The 24,412-nt window shown below is 35.7% G+C and overlaps 1 protein-coding gene across 1 annotated transcript in view; it reads left to right on the top strand.

The window, feature by feature from the left end:
* Positions 1 to 606: 606 nt before the first annotated feature.
* The window catches only part of FOXP2 (forkhead box P2), a 299,007-nt gene continuing 275,201 nt past the window's right edge, over positions 607 to 24,412 (top strand). Inside the window, exon 1 of the mRNA XM_072872044.1 lies at positions 607 to 632. The gene's annotated coding sequence lies outside the window, so the exon portion shown is untranslated. The remainder of the gene's footprint in view (positions 633 to 24,412) is intronic.

Raw genomic sequence — 24,412 nt, 5'->3', positions numbered from 1 at the left:
TACTTGTCCTTTTGTCCTTCCTAAAATGCATATAGATTTAAATTTCATTGGCATGCTGTCTCCCAGCTTCTGTTCCTTCCTTCACATGACCCTGTGAACTTACTGGTAGTGATACTGTGTGCAGTTCTCTGTCTGGAATAAACTACTTCAGGGAAGCGTCCCTCTCGTTTGCCTTTAGGTACTTCAATAATAAAAATAGAATTAAAAAAAAAAGACTAGACTTTGAGTGATGCCTTGTCTGTCCCTCTACTGCAAGGCAGAAACTTGATGAACAATTATATTTTTTTGTGGACTACAGTGAATTTACTCTTTAAGCTGACTACTTGTTAAGAGAATCTTTCTCTCTCAACTTGCTTGGTCTTTCAACCAAAATGTTCATGTCAAAATAGAAAAATAAAAAATTATAACTCCTTCCTTTTTCTTTCAGAATACTTATGAATCAGCTTATGCACATCTGGAACTAATTAGAGGGTGTGATAAAGCCAAAGTCTATTTTGTTTTCATTAAATGATGTCTAAATAGCTGTAAACATTTTTTTGTCTTGTCAGGATGGTGGTACTGGAATTGATTTTGGACATCACTTCAGTTCAAGGTTGAAGTTAAAAGGTCTTTTTGAGGCTTAGAAGAAGCAGGTGAGTATAGGTCAAGCATCACAAATCTTTGAGTATTCGTTTTTGCAACTTTCTTTTGTTCTGGAATTGCTGTTCTTGCTTGCCAGTCCATACTCAAATAGCTGATCTCTGCTTCCTCTGATTCACTGAGATGTATGACTGCTTGTATTATGACTAGATAGCATAGAATATTTAAGTCACGTAGGCTTTCCCTACATGCCTTTTCAGCACCTGCCAGAAAAGTAAGTGAAAACATGGTTCTCTCACCAAGGTCTCTTGAACCCCGGAGTTAAGTTTCACTGTATAGTTTCATTACATCAGCTGCATTAGGAATACGATAATTAAGCTAATTTGGTTAGAAAATTCTTTTAGACTATATTTGTATAAATATTTTTTGTAATAAATGAAAAATTTAAAAGGCAAGATTAAATAGTATTGTATCCCTGAGTTTGGATGTTCCTAGTTTCCTGAAACTGGGATGATCTCTATTCCATTGGTATCCAGGAATATTCCATCATGTCAAGGACCATGAGTTCAAAGCTTGTTTGAACTGCTTTATGTGTTAACAGTCTGAACCTGCCTGTGAAGAAACACTGTTAGTGAGTATAGTACCACCCTGGGACTTGTCATGCCTGCACTGAATACCTTGCTTTGCTCCAGACCTTCACAGCTATCTTGAGTGAATCATGTAAAACTGGATATCAGGTTTTTTACCTTGGATCTGGAAAAGGGCATTCTGAAGGAATGAGTGTAAGATGAGAGCTTAGCAAGCCACTTGCATCTATTTCAGATTTTTCATACTTGCTGTTTCAACAAAGAATTAATCCACATGTTGGGTGTTGCAGTTGTTCACATTTTGCTTTTCCTACAGGGGTAGAAAATTTCTTGAGAATACTTCCAGAATTCTTCAAATTCAAAATTTTAGGCAATATTTTAATGTATAAATTGCAAAATATGCTCAACTGGTGCCTTACGCTAAATTGTATAGATGCAGATTTTAACAGGGTACAACAAACTAACTCACCATAATAGGAACCAGGCCCAATTGCTTCTATGTACACCGCTGTTTCCAAAGTAAATATGTATTGTTTCCCTGTATGCCATGTGCAGTAACTGCTAAGGTATTATGAAATATTCAAATATACCTATATACTCCATAATATTGATATATCCATCTTCATGATCTGATGGCTCAGAAGGACAAGAAAGAGAAGGAGTTCCAGGAGGAGTTAATGGTGGTGAGAGTAATTAGTGCTGAAACTATGTTTATAACAAGTTTTCTAAAGTTTCACCCTCTGGGAGGAAGCACAGACCTTTGTAACCTAATTCAAAGCAGTGCAAAACAAGACCATCCTGGTATGTGTTTCACTGTCACTGTCTTTACCCACTGGGTAATAGGAAAGGAAAATTCCTTTCTTCCCATTTAACTTCACCTTTTTCGAAGGACTTGAGGCACTGGCCTGAAGCATACAGTATGAATATGGTGAAACCATAAAAAGAAGAAAAGATACAATATTAATGTTAGCAATATTGTAAATCAAATAATATACACCACTGTACAGGGAAACTGTAGACATTACTGGCATCACATATAAATTTGTGTATGGCTGTATGTTAATATGTAGTAATATATTTGCAAAACAGTGTTTTTTCTTACATTACCCAATGGAGAAAACAGTAAAAAAGGTCAGATTCTTTGCTTTCTAGGTAGCAATGGAAATATGACTGGATTTCTGTCACATATTTATACACATATGTCTGAACGGTGTAACTTGTCCATAGTAATACTAGATAGTCTCTTCATAGACAGTGTCAGTATTTTTAAGAACTGTGTGGTTTGATAGAAACTATGTAGTAATTGTGTGGTAATTGAAATCTGGTGAGCCAACAAGAGATTTTTATTTTTTAAAGGATGTTTTTTTCTGGAAATTTACTATGTTCTATACTAAATAATGTCAGAAATGCAGTAATACTGACTTGTGCATCTATAATAGTTTGGCAGTATCATTTTATTGAATTCCAGTATGTCTGGAACTTAAGGCATATGGAGGAAAGTAACTGTTATTCTGTTTCCTCCATTATTTTGTTCCATAACTTTAAGTTAAATACAATCTATAAAAATGCTTTCTGTAAAGAGAGCCAAAATCTTTTGGCCTTTTTAGCACTGGTGTCTATTTCTTGTAGTATGTGAAAGTGGAGAGGGAATGTTTTTGTAGTCCATGAGGAAATAGTAGTGAATTCTGAATGCTAGTTCTTCGGTACGTCTTTTAGAGTTGATAGTTTTTTATGGCAGGACACGGTGTCTTTGCACTGATTGAAAACTGGGATTCAGTCATAAAAGTAGTGATAGAAATACATAAAAATGCATTCATGAGGACATTTTTAATTAACAGAGAGAAAAATTCTGTTTGCTTTTTATCCTGTCTTTCAATAGACCACTTAACTGTTTAGGAGTAAGTTTTAAAAAAATGAGTTAGAGTTGGAAAAACTGAAACCAAGACAAAAATCCATATTGGAAAAATGCAAAAGCAGAGAAAAAATGTTCCCTTTTTGGACTGATGGCTTAAATGGACACTTTTGGGGACTATTAGTGGTACAGTTACATCTGGATTTTCCGAGTTAATTAGGCTTCGGAAAAAAAGCTAAGGATGTCTTCTAAATATGAATATTTTCTGTGTTAGTAAACTGAATTGTAGTTGTGGTATTAATTATTGTTAAACTGATCTAGCTCTTGTGTCCTGTATTGGCGATTTGTGGAAGGGGAGACATTGTGCTCATTCTGGTTCCTTCCTGGTACTACAAAACTTTAAAGAGCATTACTCATATACTCATATTGTATATGCATGCATTCTGTATACCTACCAAATATTCAGCCTCTATATAGATGTGTTTATTTTGCATAGGGCAAACATAATCATATTGTTAGATTAGTACGAAAGTACATCTCATGTAGTTATCTTGCAGCTGAACTGGAACTCTCTCAAGAGTTATGTAAGGTCTCATTGCTGGTGATCATGTTGATGACCAGCATGTGAAACATTTGATGTACAAGCCATTCCGTCAGCTGGATAATGGATTGGCATTAACTTTGTCCACGAAGAAGGCTAACCCTTCCACATGTCTGGTCAGAAGGCAAATAAGTTTTGATACTGCCGTAGGTGAAGGGGAGGAGGATATACAGCATAATGCTGAAAGGAAAAGATGGTATCTGCTTTCCAAGAAGTAATTGGATGGGGATTGATGGGCTTTGTCTTCAATCTGGTTTCCACCAGGAAGAGCCTGAAACATAAACAGTACTTTACATTTTAATGGAATTGTATTAGAACAGAGACACTGTTTATTGTAGAATTTTGAATTATCTTTCCAGGGTGATTGTGAATAGCTGTAAATTACTGATTTGGGGGAACCTGAAGGCAACTTTTGTCAAAAAGTAGTTTACATTGATAGAATCGAATTCGTGGCGTGGAACTATGAGGTAGTAAATTTTTGCTGTGATTATACAAAGTATCAAACTATGGATTTAAACTGGCCAGCTTTTCAATTCAGCTGAACATTAAGTACAGTCTTAATGGTCTGATTTGCTGGGAAGAGCACTATTACAATAATCTGCTTTTTACAGCCCATATCAAATATGAACTTGCATCACTTATTACAAAGTTTGTGCTTTGGGAGATATTTTCACGGCATCTAGGAGTGATGCCCCACATTTCTTGGAATTAGCCCTTAATGATGCTGTCTTCAGAAATGAGTTATTGCTCAAATACACTGATTGTTTTGTGGTTTCTAGCACAGAAATTTTTAAGGAAAAGCCAGTTGAAAACTAGCTAGTTGATTTTTTTCAAGTAGTTGTATGAAATGAGGAGAGATGGTGTGCATCTTAATAATTTTATGATTCTTTTTTCTATGTGACATGAATGAGAGAGGTGAGAACTCTTAATTTTTAACTGAACTGAATACAGGTTTCTAAATGTGGCCTGCTTGAGAACAGAGGACCATTACTGTAGTTGTCATGTAAAATAAAGTTGGAGTCTGAAGCTCCTTTTTAGCTGTCAGCTTTATTAAGGAGCTACTGGTGTGTTGAACTAGGCACACGCATTATATAAGCAGTGTATGGTAGTGTCTAGGGAGAATTTTCTCCCTCTTCACTGCTGCTTTATTAGGTCTCGCTCACTCATTCACTGTTGCCCTGTCTTACTCCAGCTTTCTGGCTGCAGCTCACAGCACAGTAGGTCTAATGTAGATTGACGCCTTTGCCAGAGGACTGATTGAAACTTGTGTCTCATAGTTGCTAATGCTCACTCAACCATTTTATTGAAGATAAAGTAAATAAAATAGATTGCCATATGAGAATTCTCTGAAATCAAATGGAATAATTTGACAGGTTTAAGCCCATGAAAAAGCCAAAGCATTGAAACAGATGGGAATACTTTTTATGCACAATATACCAGGAAAAGGTGTCTGCTGGATTGATGTTAAACTGTTAATGCCTTTTACCAAAACTATAATTGTTGAAAATATTATCATCATTTCCAATGGAATTTCCATTGGTGTTTAAATTGTTACTTCTCTCAAACAGAGGAATTTTTTTAAAATTTAAGAGTAATGGATATACTGATTTTATTTCTTATTGCTTCTGATTCTTTAAGAGACTGGTGATGGATAACCAGTCTCTTAAAATTTAATTTAAAAAAATAGTGTGGTACTATTTCTAGAGTACATTGCAAGATCTTTGAGATTAACTGAGGGTGAGTTTATCATTTGAGAAAATAATTCTGTGAAATAATGCAAAATAGATTGTTTTTATAAAACTTTTATAGATTTTTAATAATCACTAAGTGACATAATTTTGAATATTACAAGTAAAGTTGCTAAAATAAGCCCTCACGTTTCTAAAAGTACATATGATACAGTACATGAAAAACTGCTAAAGCTATTGTGACAAGCTGTTTAGAATAATGGTCAACGAACCCTAAATATTCTTCACAACACTTTTATTTTATAAGAAATTGCTGTAGATAAGCAGTGTAGTATGCCCGTGTTATTTTTAGAAATAAGATAATACATAATAATAAGTGAGTTAAGATGCAACAGATAACATATACCTCTTACTCATTGTTATCCAAACAAAAGAATATTGGGCTTTTTAGTCACACTAGTGGGTTCCTTCTTACTAGTTGGACCACTTCTTCAAGAAAGCAAGACACCTGTTTTTTAGTTTAGTACAATAAATTATGTCAGACTCACTTAGAGTTAAAGAAAATAAATAGAAAATAAGTTAAAAATATATGAACAAAGTTTGCAGATGCAGCCTTGGTTTTCCACCTTGAAAACACAGTCATTTAAATAACAAATATATTCATTTTGCTCTTTTCTTTATGTTTAAACAAAATCTGCTCTTTTTTTAGTGTTAGATACCAATTATATTTTATTTTTTAAAGTTAAGAAATTTATTGTAAGAGATTATGCCGTTGGTACTGAATGATGGGGTGTTTGTGAGATTTCACAAATATTGGGTTTGAAATAAATTATGAATGAGCTATTTGAAAATGACTTGCAGGAGTGAGTTGACAGACTGGAAAATCATAGTAAGGATGGATTTCCAGATTAACTGTTAGCCAGAATACACAGCTAGTTGTGCTGATGTGTGCAGTGGCAGGGACAGTGCTGGTCAAAATCATATTTCCAATATGATTGTGAATAAATCTAGGAAATGTGAATAATATTCTCAGTTTTTCCCATCCTGGTCATATTTTTAAGAGGGAAAATTACTCTATTGTACTTATGATGCAGAGCACTGGCACCAGCTGTGCTCTGGAGAGGTCTTTTCTCTTTTCTGTTGTTGCCATGCTGATGACTGTGTGTGTCTGGCCAAACTCTTAATGCTGTCACAGCAGTTCCAGACTTAAAATTTCAACAATTAAAAAGCAAAATTTAGTGACTGTGATGCCAGCAAGATAGGTCTTCCCATCATCCTGAAGGAAGCCTCTTCTCATTCAATCTATGGTGCTCTTTCTGTTAGTGCAATAGGATAAAAGGGTCATCAACAGCTTTGTCTTTCTGTGGGAGGGACTAGAGGAAGATACAACTCTTCCACGAATCCCTGTTTTAACCCTTTTGTTTTCCTTTTCTGCTTTCTATGAAATGAAGTTCTTAGAAAGTGTTGTCTTTCGGAGGAGGCAACAGAGAACATTAGTTTAATTAGATTGTAATTATATACATAGAATTGCTTCCCCCCCCGAGTTCCCCCCGGTAGGAGATCCAAGACAAAGAATCACTGCTCATTTCTGTGTTATGAACTCTTTTCTACCTCTCATAGGTTTTTCTACTTCAATTGGAAAGCCTTACCACAGTTTTTGGAAGAAAATGCTGAGACCAGTGAGTGCTCCAATATAGATTGATTTAGACAGAATAAAAGCTAATTTTATGAACAGAAATAGAAAACTCAACAGTAGTTTACTTTGGATTTCTATAAAAATTAAGGAAACCAAGTATGGTTTCCTGTATTTCTCTGAACAACTTATTTGTGCTGTTTTTTTCAAGATGGTCTCTTATTTGTCCATATCTGAAGTAATTCTGAAAGGCTGATTTTCGTGTTATTGTTTCCTGTGTTTTCCAGTAACTCAATAAAAGAAATGATCTATATTTTCGGGATGCTTTCGAAGTTACCTTATCCAGAAATCAGTCCGTGATAAATGTGATGAGCTAGCTATTTAAAATCCTTATTTTTAAAAAAAATAAATGTAGGCAATAAAGAAAGCCATTCAGTACAAGTAATTGCATATGGAAGAAATAACAGCAGATCTAATTTCTGAAAAGAAATGGGATCTTGAAAATGGAATAGATGTTTATTTGATTGCTTTGAGAGTTAACCTCCCTAAAAAGCTGATTTTAAATGAGTTTTGTATTTGTAAGTGGTGCTTGTTAACTGTCTTGGGGAGTGATTTCTTCTCTCCTCTGGAAAACGCATTATGGGATCTAGCAAAGAAAGAGGTAATGATTTTTTTTTTTAATGTGGGCACTGTCATCTAGGAACTGGACAGAGATCACTGTCTCTTAGGAACTGGGCCTCAGAATTTTTAATGTAGCCTGTAAAACAGCTATTTAGTGCTAATTGTCAGTCACAGCCTACAGGAGATAGGTTTTACTGGTGATTTTACAGGGAAAACCGTGCTTAACTGCATCACATTTTTTTACAAAATTCAGATGTTCACAGTGTAATTTTTTAAGGAACTTTCACTATTTTATTCTGAGCTTGAGTCTTCTAGAGAAGCAAAATAGGTCATGTTTTGTTTCATATGGTGGTTCTGGTCCTGCATCAAAACATATGCATATAGATTCGAGTACCTGTATGAAGATTCAGTAAATTATGACAGATCCAGTGAAGGTTTTGAAAAAGAAAATACCAGGCATGTAATCTTAGGCTGCAAAGTTACAACTGCTTGCTATATTTTAAACAATATTTAGTGGCTTCTCAATAATACAGTGTAGGACATGGTACATTAGCATGTACAAAACAGAAATTTAATTCTATAATCTATATACTTTGGTTTAGTTTTATAGGTAACTACACTAATGGGAAATGGACTGTAATTTTAATTCAGTGTTGTTATACTTGAAGGAGAAACTGAATTAAATTTGGTTTTAGATCTGTTGAAATACATATAGATGTTCCTGTGCTTCTGTAATTGAATTTGCAGCCTAATATAGTTCTGTATTATTTTAGTGAAGTTAACTACTAAAATTAATAGTAGTTAACTTCTACCATTAGTTTTTACTTTGTTTTCTGTTTGCTGTAAGATATATTTTCATGTCATAATACAAATCCAGTGCTCTCTTTCCATCACTTATTAAAGAATTAAAACAATAACACACACAAAATTTCTACTCAACCCAGTCAAAGGCTTATACTTTAGTTTTAGGTAGGTGTACGTTTTCTCAAATTTGTTCATTACTACTCATTTAAAAAAATAAGTTCAGGATTTTGTAATCTTTGCATCATCCTCCTATCAGTACTTCTAAACTGGAATTTTGCCTCAGACCAGTTTCTCTCTACTGGTTAAGTGGACTAAAGGAATGAAAGCATTATTATTTGTTTTATTTTTACAAATAAGGCTGATATGTTGAACTGAATTACTGAAATGAGTGGAAAAATATTTAAAGGTTTCTCTTATGACAGAATAATTTTCCACTTGCTTTTTGAGCAGTAGTGTTATAACGAATGTGGAAGGTGAGCATGCCCATTTGTAAATCTTTCTTCTTCACTGCAGGAGTATTAGACTCATCAATAAACCTTTTAATAACTAAAGCACATAATTATTTAATGAACAGGTGCTGCAGTTCTAGGTATCTTTGCCCTCTCTCAGAAATTCATTATTGCCCCGACACCAGAACTTGTGTTTTCTTCCTTTCTTCTTTCTCTTCTTCAACTGTTCTGGTTTCAGCTGGGATAGAGTTAATTTTCTTCCTAGTAGCTGTGTTTTGGATTTAGCATGAGGATAATGTGATAACACACTGATGTTTTAGTTGTTGCTAAGCAGTGCTTATACTAAGTCAAGGACTTTTCAGCTTCCCATACTCCGACAGCAAGGAGGTGCACAAGAAGCTGGGAGGGAGTACAGCCAGGACAGCTGACTGAAACTGGCCAAAGGGCTATTCCATACCATACGACGTCATGCTCAGTATAGAAACTGGGGGGAGTTGGCCGGGGGGCAGTGACTGCTGGTGGGGGACTGGCTGGGCGTCAGTCAGCGGGCGGTGAGCGGTTACATCACTTGTTTTTCCTGGGTTTTATTTATCTCTCTTTTTGTTATTTTTCTTTTAATTACCTTTATTATTATTACTACTATTATTATTACGATGACGATGATGATGATGATGATTACTACTACTACTACTACTACTACTACTACTACTACTACTACGACTATTATTATTTTAAAAGGTTCTTATCTCAACCCATAAGTATTCTCACTTTTACTCTTCTGATTCTCTCCCCCATCCCATCAGGGGGGAGTGAGCGAGCGGCTGTGTGGTGCTTAGTTGCTGGCTGGGGTTAAACCACGACATCAACCTGTCACTTTCAAAAAGGAAAATGGAAATGAATGTGGAAGGGATCCCCAGCTGATGCAGTGGAAAATCCATAACAGTTTAAACCGTGTTACTTGGCTTTGCAGAAGAGTTACTTAGGAGTGCTGCTATGGTTGTTTTGCCAGCCCCTGAGTGGCAGCAGGCAGCTCTGGCATTGGGAAGGTAACAAATGGTGGGGGAAGGAGGGAGAGGGCAGGAGCATCCTTAGCTGCTGCAGCTGTTTGCTAAGTGAGCATATATTGAAGGCCTTGAGCCTCCACAGAACATCTTTTCACAGGTCAGTGCTTAAATCACGTGCATAATACTCTCCTAAAATAAGTTTGATCTGAGCACCTGTTTATTTTCTTTTCTAAGGGCAGTTGTTCTGTTGTGGAAGTCCTGCAGTTATTTACTTTCCATTATAAACGATAATGGAATATTCCAGTTAGTTACAGTAAAGTAACATTTTTTGCATGTTGAACTTTTAGAAATTTTGCATGTTGAACTTTTAGAAAAATGAGTATTTGCTCTTACTCTGTCTCTGGAAGATTTGCTGAATGCTGTACTTTTGGGCTATATGAGAAATGGAGATCTGAGGAAGTATTAATGTTACTGCAATCTTATCATTTATATTCTTTTAATTTTGCAATTCAGAAATATTTTTAGTTCAAGGTATTTTAAATTTATTTGATTTATTAGGCCTGAAAAAGCTATATATTGGATTGATTGAATGTATTTGATAGGACAGTGTTTTGAAGTTATTACGTTACAAACTTGAATACCCTGTCCAATACTTAAAAGATCCCAGAAGACAGAGCATGTGATTTAATTACCTCTTTTTCATTTTGCGAACTTGACCTCTGTTCCCAGCCTCGAGACAAAGAAAGACAAAGTACTGTGAGCAACTGGCAGTTGATATTAAGAAGGTATCTTCCACATCTCTCTCATGTCCCATAGTGACAGCTAGTCCTCAGCATGGATGTGGGACTTCCCCAGAAAAATTCTGTTCTTCAGCTGGCAAATTCATCTGCTGCCTTACTTTTTTAGATGCCCTGTAAAAATCCTCTCTCTTTCTTTCAGCTTCTGCCCCAGAAACCTCTCTTTTCTGGGTTAGCTCTAACTGTGCAGAAGCACCTAGGGCAACACAGGGATACTGGCCTCAGTTGACTAAGGATGGTTTTTGGGAGTGGCCAGTTTGCTCTTCTACAAGACAGAACTGTAATATACATATAGGCTGATACTGAGTGTGTTGTTTAGTTATTTCAGATTTTGATTGTGTGTTTGTGTGATTGTATGTTTGTGAAAGCTGACTGAATCTGTCCCAATTTGTTTTTGAGAAAGACATTGAATATTTTCTTCACAAGCTAGTAAAGATTTCTTCATTTTCTAGGAAAATAACTAGAGGAAAATCCTAAGACATTCTTTAATATTTGGGATCTGAGTCTATTTTGGCAATGAAGGCTGATGATAGTTTGCACGAAGACAGAAGGATTTCTTCTTTCTAACAATGAAGGCCATGATTCATGACAACCCTTAAGGTTATGTCGAAGTCATATGGGAATAGATACTGTCTTTTCTAGGAACCCCATGTTTCATAGAGGTGTTGGAGAGAAACTTTTAGCCATTGAGGCAAGTGATTTTTACAGTATTGGCAGTCTGTAGCAAAAAACATCTTTGCTGCATCTTCTGATTGCCTTTGCAGCTGCCAAATTTACAGGCAAAATACAAAACCTTTCATGAATTTACAGTTGTAGGTGACTTCTTTATTAAATATTTTGAATTTGTTTCTAGTGTCAAACATTTAAGTTATTACTATATGTTAATAGATAAAATGTCCAAATTAATGTGTAAGGTGATGAACACTGATAGCGTCTTCAAACTGTTGAAATGGCCTGTACTCATCCTCTCATAAAAAATCAGATTCCTACAACTATACAGGAAGTCATCAAGGAGGTTTATTTTAATTGCTTGGTGCTTTGGTATATTTTAGATTTGATCTATGTGCTGTTCCTTTCCCTTAATCCAATAACATTGCTTGTTATTTGCACTATATTGGTGAGTGGCTACTTCTCTGAAAGCTTAACAATTAAGATTCTAATAGGACTGTAGGATGAAAGAACAATTTCTCTGTGTATTCAAACTGTGTAATAATATAGGAATGAAAAGTATGTTATTTAATTATTTGGTTTTGCCATGTAGTATTATAGTTACTGTTAAATATGGCTTTTGTATTGCTAATATAAGAAAAGAATTAAAAACAACAACAACAAAAAGGTTTGATCTCATTTGACCTTTCTGACGTTCAGTCAGTTAAAAGGTTTGTAAGATGTTTAATTACCAAATAGTATGATCATTATTCATCTCATCATTTGATATATAACGTCAAGTGAATTGCCTCCCTGGAGTGCAGTGTGTTTCACAGATCAATAGATTTAGTAAGAGCTTGAAGGAGAGCTTTATACATTCATAGGAAAAGTATATCCTCCTTGTAAAATGGCTTATGTAGTTATTCTGTGAGCTTTACAGAGTTATTGTTTTATTTACGTCTAAGGAATACAAAATCCTGTAACATAAAGGTATTTACTAAAATATTTTAAACCTCTTTACTGGAATTAAAAAATATTGCTTCTATCTTACTCTATGTAATAAAGTAGCTTTAAAAGTCTGTCCTGGACAGCTTCATTCAAATCTATTAAATTAATTATACTTATTACAACAGATTTTTTGCTTTGACACAGCACAACAAATACAGTATGACAAAAGGCTGTCTAAATACACTACACGATTGCTTAAACGATGCATATTTTGGTTTTCTGCATTTTTAAATACGTGTGGTTAGTTTTAACTGATTTGGGTTGTTGTTTTTGGTTTTTTGGGTTTTTTTTTTGTTATTTTCCCTTCATTGATTGTGTCAAGGATATTTATGCACACTTGGAGAGAAAAAGATAAAGCTTGTCCTCAATTGACTAATTTAATACCTATGCATTTACAAAAATTTTCTTATTAATTTTTTTAATTAATTGCATAAAGGATAATTACATATAGGATACTTCATGTTTACTTAGGCTTTTTGAAGTGTATTATATTACTCTTATACAATATAGATGAGCCGTCATATAACACCAGGTATTTGAGCACGCCTATCTGATCTCTTACCCTTGATGGAAGGGTTTTCCAGATGACTAAAAGAGACTTCTAGGAGAGTTCAGGCACTAGCATTTGGTGCTCCTTTTTTCTGTGACTTTTAGCTGCTTGATTTGCTCTCTTGACTTAGCAGCTTTCTGCTTAAAAAGTAAGAAAATAAAAACGTGTTTCTTCTTTAACTCTTACATTAATGAGGGTAAGCTTTTTAGCTTAAATTTACGCCTTGTTGTTGGTCCTTGCATCCATCAGGCACTGAGGAAACTGTAGTTCAGCCAAGCAAATCCTCCTGGCTGTGGGACAGAAGCAACATTTATTTGAAAATTCTACTTCCTTATTCATCTGTCACTTATAACCCATCATCTACTCAAAGATTAATTTGAATTGTGAACAATATCTAAGCTTCCTTAATCCCTTGCTCTTGTCTTTTTTCTTGAGCTGCTGTACTGTGACGGAAAGGCCATAATTCTGAAGCTTCTTATTCCTTAGGCCTATCTAAAGTAACTCCCATCGGGAGCTGATTGATGTTTTAGCAAGGAAACTTTTACCTGTTTTTGAGAACAACCTGGAAAAATTGTCAGGAGGCTTTCACGCTCTTAGACGTTCACTGTGTGGAATTCTTGTAAATGTAAAATTTAATTTGTCTGGGCTCTTTGCACCAGCATTGTTCAAGGTCAGATGAAGTTGTGTGAAGTACAGGAAGTGTTTCTGAGACTTCATTCCTTTCTTTGTACTCGCAGCATTTTTCATCAAATCAGCAAATCAAATAATACCAATATCATTAATAATTAAGATAGCTGGGAAATATACCACATTCTTCTTTTTACTTATTTTGTGAATGACCCCTGCTGCCACTCTTGCTTTACCACTTCCTTGACTTTTTTCAGGAAAAACACTAATTTAGTAGTTTCCCCTCTGCTAAGTGATACAAATACTGCTTCTTCAGGCCTTCTCAGTAAAGGGGATAGAATTTAAAAAGAAATGCAGGAAATCTACAGGTTTTTCCACTGAAGTTGAACATCCAAAGACCTTTTTGTCAATGGGAACACTTAAGCATGATTAGAATAATTAATGTTGGAATTCTGTAGAAGCATCAGTTGTTTTGATGATACATTCATCTATGGCTTGACTTGACAAAGTTTGAGTCATCAGGACTCAATCTAGAAATATGTAATTTTAATTTTAAGACTGGAAATAGATCTTTGGCTGAATTGTGATATATACTTAACCGTCTTTACCATCCCTACCATCTAGGGTAAAGGGTTGATCAATGACAAAGTACAGCAACGCTCTTGACTACTGTGTTCTGGGTGCCACAATGTAAGAAGGATGTGGAGGTCCTTGAATGTGTCCAGAGGAGGGCAACAAAGCTGGTGAAAGGGCTGGAAGGCATGCCCTGTGAGGAGTAGCTAAGCACTTTGGGCTTGTCTAGTTTGGAGAAAAGGAGGCTGAGGGACAACCTCATTGCTCTCTACAGCTTCCTGAGGAGGGGAAGTGGAGAGGGAGGTGCTGATCTCTTCTCCCTGGTATCCAGTGATAGGACACATGGGAATGGTTCAAAGCTGCACCAGGGGAGGTTTAGACTGGACAGTAGGAAGCGTTTCATTACCGAGAGGGTGGTCAAACACTGGTCAAACACCTCCTAGAGAGGTGGTTGATGCCCTAAGCCTGTCAGTGTTTAAGGGGCATTTGGACAATGCCCTTAATAACATGCTTTAGCTTTTGGTCAGCCCTGAAGTGGTCAGGCAGTTGGACTAGATGATCATTGTAGGTCCCTTCCAACTGAAAATAGTCTATTCTATTCTATTCAGTTCAGTTCAGTTCAGTTCAGTTCTATTCAAGAAAACTGTGGCAGCAGTCACAAATAACATGTTTTCATAGTACTTTTATGAAGAGATTGCATGGGTATGAGAGGGGAAGTGAGCTCTCTCTTTTTGGACAGTATTCCTGAAAGGTTCTGCAGTGAGACACAGAAACTTACAAGGTTCCTAAATCACCACTATCTTTGTTCTGCCATCCTTTAGTGCCAGGGAAGCACAGGCAGGAGCAAAAGGCAGGGCACTTATGCTCTGGGTCCATCCTGTCCCCTTCTAGATACTGGAACTCAAAAGGTCTCCTAGACTTTTCCAAGTGGCAAGGATGGTGTGATTTGTAATATTCCCTTTGGTCCTGTTATGAACTAAAAGAATCAATAAGGAAAACATCAAAAAGGTCAACTTTTGGAGGACATAGTATCCAGAAACCTCTGCCAAATATGATTGCAAGGTTATTCTGTAGGATGCCATTCTGAGCTGAGAAGCAGAGTTCAGGAAACTACATGTATTTATTAAGACAAATTGCAGTATCACCATCATTAATCTGGAGTATTACACATTGATAGCTATTTTTTGTAGCTGTTTGAAGCACCAAGTAATGGAGTTTGCAATATGTGATTTGCATAATTGGAGTCAAGGACAATGAAGGTCCCTGAATAAAAAACATTTAGAACCCCATTCCTTCACATTTCAAGGAGGAAAGAATTTTGAGAGACCTAAAATTCTTGAACAAGTTCCTTCAGAAATAAAGTTTAGGACAAATACAGTAAAATCATTATGTTTTGTGAAACAGAAACATAAAAAATCCCATAAAAAGGGAGTTAATGGAGCTAATGTTATACAAAAAGTGTAGTTGTACACTTTCAAAACTCATGAAGTAAGAAGTCTTGATTGTTTCCCCTTTAGAACATTCATGTGCATTCATTGACAGCCATAGATAATATGTACCACAATAAGAGATGTAGATGAAGCTTGCATAGTAAGTAAACTTTGCAATTAAGTCTGCTCAGTTTTTGCTTTTGTGGAAGAAAGGATAACAGACTCTGGAACCATTGGTCTTCTCCAAATTGTATCCACATTGAATAGCTTGTTCATCCTTTGTTTTCCTCTTTGGTTAAAAACCGCTTTTGGAAATTCCATAGCTATAGATCTGTGACTTTCCCTGTAATTTTTACTTTGTCACACCTGGAAACTGTTGTCTTAGGTACATATGTTGTGCAGGTATGGTGAAGATGTTGTGTTTTGAGTCTGTCCCTCCTTTTTCTGCAAATATTTGTGTGCTGGTATCTAAGAGGAAATTTACTACAGAACGTATTTATAAGAAAATGAATTTATTTTTAATAACTGTTAAACTTCAAGGCATTTGTTTATTGAAAAAGCTCTGGAAGTGTCTCAAATTAGCTGGAAGTGCAGTGTATGGTAACTCCTAGCATGATGGGACTAAAGTATATGTAAGATTTTAGACAGATTCTCCTAATATTCTTCTTTTCAAAAACCAAGCCAATAAACAAAAACCAACCACCTTCCCCCAAAAAAAACCCCAAACCAACAAAACCCAAAAAACCAAAAGCCCAGCTCTGGAGATTATGATCATGGAAATGTGACCATATGGCCTATGCAGTGCTGCCTGTCGTAAATTGTTTTGCACTTGGGAGAACAGTCATAGTATGTGTACACCTGCTACAGGTAGCTTTAATCTCACTGTTTTGGAAAGCACTAAGTGTGTAGCAGTTATAGTACAATCCTTACTAGGGCTCTGTAAATCCATCTGTGACAGTGCGTGTGCTTACCTGGTGAAATGCATGTTATTGTGTTTTATGGGTGTCTGTACAACTGGATTAACTCATCATTTGATATACATGTATGTCCTGAAGATGTATCCTGATTTTGCAAAAGGCCTTAAGCAGTATCTCCGAAATTTGGCACCCTTCATTAGTTTCATACCAGAGATATTATTGGAGACCTAGTTTGTGATCTCCTTTTATATTTATTGTGATTACCTGAATAGCCCAGGAGCACTTCTTAAGAAAAATGTTATCTGTCTTGTATTATCAGTGACAGTCTCTACAGGTACTGGTATACTGTATATCTTAACCTATAAAAGGGGACTGCAGTGCTATGAGTAAGCTTTGAACTATTTTTTTGTGTACAGAAACCCCCTAAAGATCAACAGCTTTTATTATTACACTGCTTGTCCAACTGTGAGAGAAAGCAGAAGGGATTGTCGTATTACAAAAACCTTCTCGCCATGGCTGCTTACTTTGGATTCTCATCTATGGGATGTGGAACCCATCCATTGGGAAACACAGGTTTATTGAAGTATTTTGTGGAATTATGTTTTCTTGTTAATCGAACAATTAGATAAAAATCTGCAAGATAATAATTTTATTTTTTTTTCCCCCTCTCCCTTTTCCCCCTATAAGGTTTTTCTTCAACCAAATGAAACAAACAAAGCAGAAAAATTCTGGCAATTAAACTGTACATGATGGAAAAGTTATGGAAATACTGAGATTACAGATTTTCTGATCCATTTAAACAAGAATTGCCATCTGGAATCTCCAGTTATTTGAATTTGATACACTAATCTTCCGAGGTTGCCAACCTGGCACTGCACACCAATTCTCAGTTCCCATCCCATTACTTTGAAAGTGTGTGTGTGTGGAGTTTGCAGAATATTCTTCTTTTAAAATGCAGTGCTTAATCAGTGCTTGTAATTAGTATTTTAGAGCCTGATTTATTACAATAACTTTGTGAGGTACAGTGTCCCTCTCAGGTAGGAGTTATGTGTGTCAATCTGTTGTAACCATTTGGTGTAAAAAGTTCATTTTTCTGTGCTGGAGCAAGTATTTCTGTCCCAAAATGTCAATAATTTTTAATTGGAAACACATAAAATGGAGAAGATATTGTAAATAGTCAGATCTTGGAGACACCTTCTTGTAAATGAAATATTTTTTTTTAATAAGAATTGTGTAAGTGTGTGAATATATAAAAAAAAGGTAACTAAAATAATAATACCAAATACTAAAAATGCTTTTCCAAAAGTATTATCTTTTTATTGGATTTTAGTATGTGATACAGTCATATTAGGGTCTGGTTTCTCTGTTCATCTTTAAATTAGCTGGTTTCACTATAAAGGCAAAGTTGTTTCCTGCTTTTCTTCTGACTCTGTGCTTAACACTCAATATTGGAGGTATTCCAAGGGCGCTCAGGGGTGTCATTCAACAGCAGTCACTCTCCCCTTTGTAGTGATCTGGGATTCCTGCAGGGTATGTCTACGTCTGTGGGACTGGAGGTACAGACACAATTAAGTAATTGCATATTTATTCTGGTTCTCAGGCAGGTTTTTCTGCCTGTGCTGGGTTCATCAGAGCTACGCCTACATGGGTCACAGCACTTGGGCTGGCTAGTTTCAGGCTAGCTCCAGTAAGTATGTAGAAAATGCAGTCACAAGAGTGGCTGCAGTGTACCTAAACCTCAGTCTAGGCCTTTTAAGGAACACGAAAAACTAGCTTGAGCTTATTGTACCTCTCCTCCTGTCTAGGATCTGTCATGCTGCTTTGAGGAGGTCTCTCTTTCTGCCTTAATAGAAGTGCAGCAGAAGTGCATACAAAGTAGACGCAGCTAGTCTGCTAGTTGACATTTCATAACTTATTTTAACTGAATTTGATTTTGTTAAATTGATATGAGAATGTTTACATTTTATTGCCGTTCAAATTTTTCACTACTTTTTCTACCGTTAATCAGACAGATTAATGACAGCTTTTCTAGGACAGACTGAGTCATCTATATTAAATGTGATGACATGTTATGTTGGTTTTGATTAAGAAGTAGGTAAAATGGTGTTGTAAAGGAAATGGACTAAAGTTTTTGGACTTTGTAAGAAGCTATTAACATATGGAATGATGATTCCAGTGGTGGTAATTGGGATAAGTCATAACTATTGTCCATTAAAAGTTAAAAAATTATTTTATGGTGCTAGGCAGCCATGCTGAGTCATCAGACGTGCTCTCCCAACTGTCTCGATCTTTCTGTGTTGGTTCTGATCCCAAAGAACGGGGGAAAAATAGCAGTGAGAGGAAAATGTACATGGGAATGAATAATTCTGAAGTAAGTATAAAAATAATCATATGTGATGTTGTTCAGGACAGGGACACAGTACAAGAGAGGTGCAGGATCCAGAAAAGGCAGGATGGAACTTATTAATGGTGTCAGAATGGAAGGAGGAAAGACACAAGGCTGGAAGAGCTCTGGTGAATAAGTGTATAATACTTGTCTTCTCACATTTGTGAATTAAATCAGGAAGCCATCTTGTAAAGTTCTGTGAAGACCGTGAGTAAAATCTATGCTGAACTCTGTGTCCTGTGACATTGTTAGTGATGTTGATGGTTCAACTACCTTCATTCCTTTCCATTTTGTTGGTTTTAAGGTGATTCACTGTTGGAACAAAGTCAGCTATGGCCAGGAAGGCAAGATGTGTAAAGATGTTACAGCTTTATATATATAAAAATATATAGTAATTAAAGTGTAAGCATTCTAGAGCAGTATGGAGTGATGTCACAAAGGATTAATATTCTTCTGTGGTTATTACATATTATTCATGTTAATAACATCCATAATAATGTAATACAGTTAGAACAAATGCAAGGCAACTATGAATTAGTGGGCTGTAATACCACTGAGGAGCTTCTTAGGAGGTCATAAAGTAAAGCTTGCCTACTTTGCGTAGTCACTAGGACATCAAGGTGGAAATGTAATCCCATAATTTAGCATTTGTGTTTTACCTATTTTTGAACACATATGCCCATGTCTTGAATTCATGTCTGCCTCAGGCAGATGCTTCATATTTATCTCTACGTTTCTGCTTCAGCAACTTCCTTTTTTCTTCCCTGTTATTTTGTCTCTGAAGACCTCCATTTTAAGTCCTCAAGATGGCACCAGGAAAAAGGGAAGGACGGTTTTCCCTGTTGCAGCGCTGTCATATTGTGATACATGAAATGCATGCATAGGTGCGGGTCATGTTACAGTGCTTGCTATGATTAGTATATGTTTAATGAAATTTTACAGTTTCTAATTGATGGCTGATTCTTCAATTGTTGCAATATTGCTACTTTAAGTGGACTGTTTAAGGAATGTGATCTCATTCCAAATTTTTATCTATAACTGAGCATTTTTTTTTAAAGATCTTGAATATTAAACTGTTTAAATTAAATGTTAAAGATTTCTTTAGCTGTTTTTTTTTCTTCCACCTCCCTTTTTTCCTGATTTCCAGTTGAAAAATCTTTTGTGAAAACAGTGTTTACTTACTTGAACATGTGTAGCAACTGTGAAATTTAATTCATGGTTTCACCATTTCTTGTGTTGTTATTGTATTTTCCAGCTTTTATAATGGCACTTCTTATACAATTTAATTCTAACTGCAATATTTTGGATATGAAAGCATTCTTGTTAGTTAAGTGTAAACTGTGATTTGTGATTAGTTGCTTTAGACTTAAATTGGCGAAGCTGTGCATGTCCTTTGTGATGCCATTGAAGATTGTGAAAATTCCTATATCTGTAACTTTATATTTGGAGAATCTCATTCATTAACCAAATAAGGTGGATATGAATTTTGTGTCTGTTACATAAGAGTAAAAGAGAAAGTTAGGATACATAACTAGCTTATATAAAACATTAGTCCAGTGTAAATGAATGAGTTCATCAGCAGTCGTCTTATCAATAAAGTAAGTGCACCAAATGTAGGTGTAGCTTCTGCTACTTGATTACCAGAGATACTGACTTGAGAGAGAAAAAAAGCACTCCATGCTTGTGAATGTGTTGAATGCGCTATATTATGTCATGGGTCTACCTGTATGCGGAACAAGATTCAATGAATGAATGAGTACTGGTCTCCCTTGTAAGCCTGATGCTTAGGATACTTTTGGTGGTAATGCTGTATAAGATATTTGCTATCTTCTGTGACCTAATCTTGATTTCAGACTGAACAACACAATGAATGAAGTTAAATGAAGATATTATATTCTATTAGTTGTCCTGTAACAAAACGATGCCATTCTTTACAAGCAGCTTCTCTTCTGATGAATAAATAAAAGGTGAGATAGGTGCACTGGAGTATTCAAAGCATGACTGAATTACTAAAAGGGGAGTTATGGCACCTGAGCTGATGACCACATGCTCATAACAGTTGGAAGTACTGTGGTATATCAATCCTTGATAAAGCTCCATTTGAAGTATTGCAGTTAAATTAATTTGGTCTGTCATGTTCTGCTGCTGAACCAATACATTACCAGGCTATAGTCTGAAATCAAAGAAGCAAGCTCTTCTTTATGTTAAGACCTATTTGAGATTTTCTTACAGAATTAACCGAAAGTTGCTAACAACAGGTAATTATGATGTATTAAAAGATGTTATTTCCTTTTCCTTTAAGCATGCTATTTAAAATACTCTAATTGTTTAATGTTATTTTTAATACTTAATGTAGTACTGGGCATATTTTTATCTGCTCTCTTTCCTTCTTTTATCATGTTATGACAGTTTATCAGCTTGAGGATTCTTACTGCTACACATGAACACTGAATTCCTGTGTTCTTCTGGCTTGGCCTTCACTGCAGAAAGTGCCCTGCTGTGGAATTGTCTATCTCCTAGGCTACCATAGCCTAGATTTGCTATTTTTATCGTACTTTTGTAAGGAAGGAGAAGTTTTGTAAGTTGATACAATCATATGATCTGTCTGTCTGTCCCCCACAATAATTCTTGAACCTGTTGGCCAACTTCCAACAAATTTGATGGAGAAGTAGAGGCCTCAAAGATGCTAATATCCATGAAAACAGATGGACTGTGTAACAGAAACATGAAAAATAGTGCACCTGCTGAGGAAAAAGGCTGCAGCATTAAGTATGTCCATGCTGTTATTCGTAAGTTCTGTTGCTCACAGAACTACCTGGCTTTGTTGTTATTTTGTTTCCACCCAAATAATTTATTTGTTTATTCATTCCATGTCCAACTGCAGTTACGAGTGTAGAACTACTAATCACATGTTATTTAAGAGTTTTATTTGAAAATTGCTTCACGGCATTAATCCTGTGCAATTCAGTAGGAATCCCCACTCCTTCAAATACAGTTTAGTTTGTGTTTTACAAAAAATGATTGCTGTCTTTTTTTTACGCTGACATTAAATCATTAAAAGGTGATTTTTTTCACTTAAGAGAAAGAAAAATTAGTAGAAAGATAATTGTGGACTATTTCCTTTCTGAATTTTGGCTTATACTGGCCAGAGGAGTAAAAAGTTTGTGAAAGTTAGGTTACTTTATGAGACTTCATAGGAGAACATACCTGCAACAGAGGATATGCATGAACTTTTGAGGAAGCTTTGCATTTATTTTCACCTAACTACCATAATGGTAGATGTGTATGACAACCTAGGAAGGGAAGAATTTGTACTGAACGGCAAATTGTTTGTCTTTTTTAATTTTATGGAGATTGATGAAAAATTATTTGTGGCACAAATCCATCTCCTTGGAATGGCATTCTGCTTCCCTAAAAAGTTCCTCCAGTTCCCAAAGCGTGCATACCTTGGCCACACTCCTTCCAATTTCAGCATCAAAGGGAGCATGGGACAGAGACAACAGTCTCTGCACTAAGTAACACTAAATAAAAGTATTTTAAAAACCCAGTTCATCTTCAAAACTTAGTCTATCCAATACAGTAATGAAACGTAGGTCCTGGGGAAACAAATAATGTGGCACACAGTAACAAAGAATGGAGGAAAGGTCATGCAGAGGAGGTTGAAATAAAGCCATATGAATAGCTTTTCTTCAGGCATGTTCTGTTTTTTAAATGCTTTGCTTTTGCAATCTCAGCATTCTTTTAATGTAGAAGATTAAACAAAAATTTCCTTTTAAAAAGTAATCATAATAGCAATTCCATTACACAGATTTACTGACCTCTTATTTATCACAATGTTGTGAAATTTAGGTCTACTCCTCAGACTTCACTGTTCCATCCAACTAGTTGCAGCATTATGCTGTTGTTCATTGTGGCACATGAGGAACTACAAAAAAATGAGACAAACATTGCAGGTAGACTTAATAATTATTTGTTATGAATTATTTAATATATTTTAAATATAATATATGTACGTGTTACATGTCATTCAAAAAGACCCCTAAGCACTTTAAGCTATGAGTAAAAGAAAATTGCTTTTTTCCACTTGCTTAAATGCACCCTCTGCTGGGGTAAAACACAACAGCTGTGAAGTGCAATATGATCTGTAAGCACAAGTGTTCAGGAATTCTGTTTTATGGCTCATCTGAAATACTGCGAACGGCCAAAATACAAGTACGTTCCTCTTAAGACAAGACCGGAAATTGATTCACTGTTGATTCACAGTGAAAAATGTCACCTGTATAATCTTGAGCCAGTACTGGTTTTCCTGTCTTAAAACCTGATTCTACTTGTATATTCACAGGCTGAAGAGATACAATTTTGGGTAGTTTCATTTGTATTTCAGTACTGCCATGTTTGGCAGCCTGATTTATTTCTGTTCAATGAAGTTGAAAATAACATCAAGAAACTGCTTGATGTTGTGTTTGTGCTGTTCCTGGGTTGCAGCTGAAAACACTTGGTTTCTTTTCAGAGAAACTGCATTCATTGTGGTTGTTCCTATTTTAAAGAAACAACAACAGAAGACAACTTAAACTTATCTTGAGCTTTGTGTTGCTTCTGGGAGTTGTATTAATTTCCTAGGAGTCTTGCCTCAGGTGGCGATGAGTGCCTAAGTATGGGGACCAGCATCAGAGGCTTCTTTAGAGATAGAATATACTATTGTGTGTTCTTTCCAATGAATTAGTACTAGAAGCCCTTCAGAAACCCTGCAGGTAGCATAAAGGAATTGAAAAAGAAAGTGTTTCCCCTCTTCCTGTAAAACAGGAGTCCAAATAGAATAAAGGTTGGCAGTAGGTATCCATTCAACAGAGAGGCAGGTTTTGCAGAACAGATTAAGTTCGGTGGGAAAAAAGTCATAAGGTAGGAGTGGAAGGAATGTTCCACCCCAAAATGAGTGACTTTTAGGGATTAAGCCTTTTTTCTCTTTTTATTTCAGATCTTTTGCTTTATTTCAGTCTTTTTCCTTCTAGCAGATTTCCAGTAGTAGGTACTATTCCAGAAACCAGTGTGTCCTACTAAAGGCTATGTGTCACTTAATCATAATACTTTATCTGAAAGACCAGTGAAATAAAGAGACTTTACAAGCAAATAGAATTTTTACTATATATTCTCTAGCCATAAGGGGATTACTTGACCTCCTGTGTCTTTTGCACACATCAAACTCTATAGTAAAGCTGTCTTAAAGCTTGCAGGAGTTCATCCTCTAGGGATTTTCCTTTTGTCTGTCAGTCCACAAATAGAAAGATATGTCCAGTCATATTTAGCCGTATGTTGACCATCTCTGCCTTTTGATTGTGAACAGTCTTATCAAATACAAAAATATTTTCAGTTACACTGACTCTGATAATGGCACTCGTTTGGTATCTTCTGATTAACAGTTTCTGCAACTTTCTACTTGGCTTCTTAATAAGAATTCATTTGGGTATTTTTTGACCTCAGTAGTCTTTACTAAGGTAACGTTTATTTTCCTCCACAATACTTTAGAGTTCCCTATGAAAGACTGTTTCATGAAGACTGATAGTTTGCATGGTTTTTAGCTTCATTATTAAGTGAAACATTCCCATGTCTCATACATCCAGATATACATTGCTTTGTAACCTGTAACTAGAGATCTGCATG

Source organism: Ciconia boyciana, chromosome 1 (genome assembly GCF_034638445.1).
Source record: "Ciconia boyciana chromosome 1, ASM3463844v1, whole genome shotgun sequence".
Classification (NCBI taxonomy): domain Eukaryota; kingdom Metazoa; phylum Chordata; class Aves; order Ciconiiformes; family Ciconiidae; genus Ciconia; species Ciconia boyciana.
This window is presented reverse-complemented; position numbering and strand designations above follow the sequence as displayed.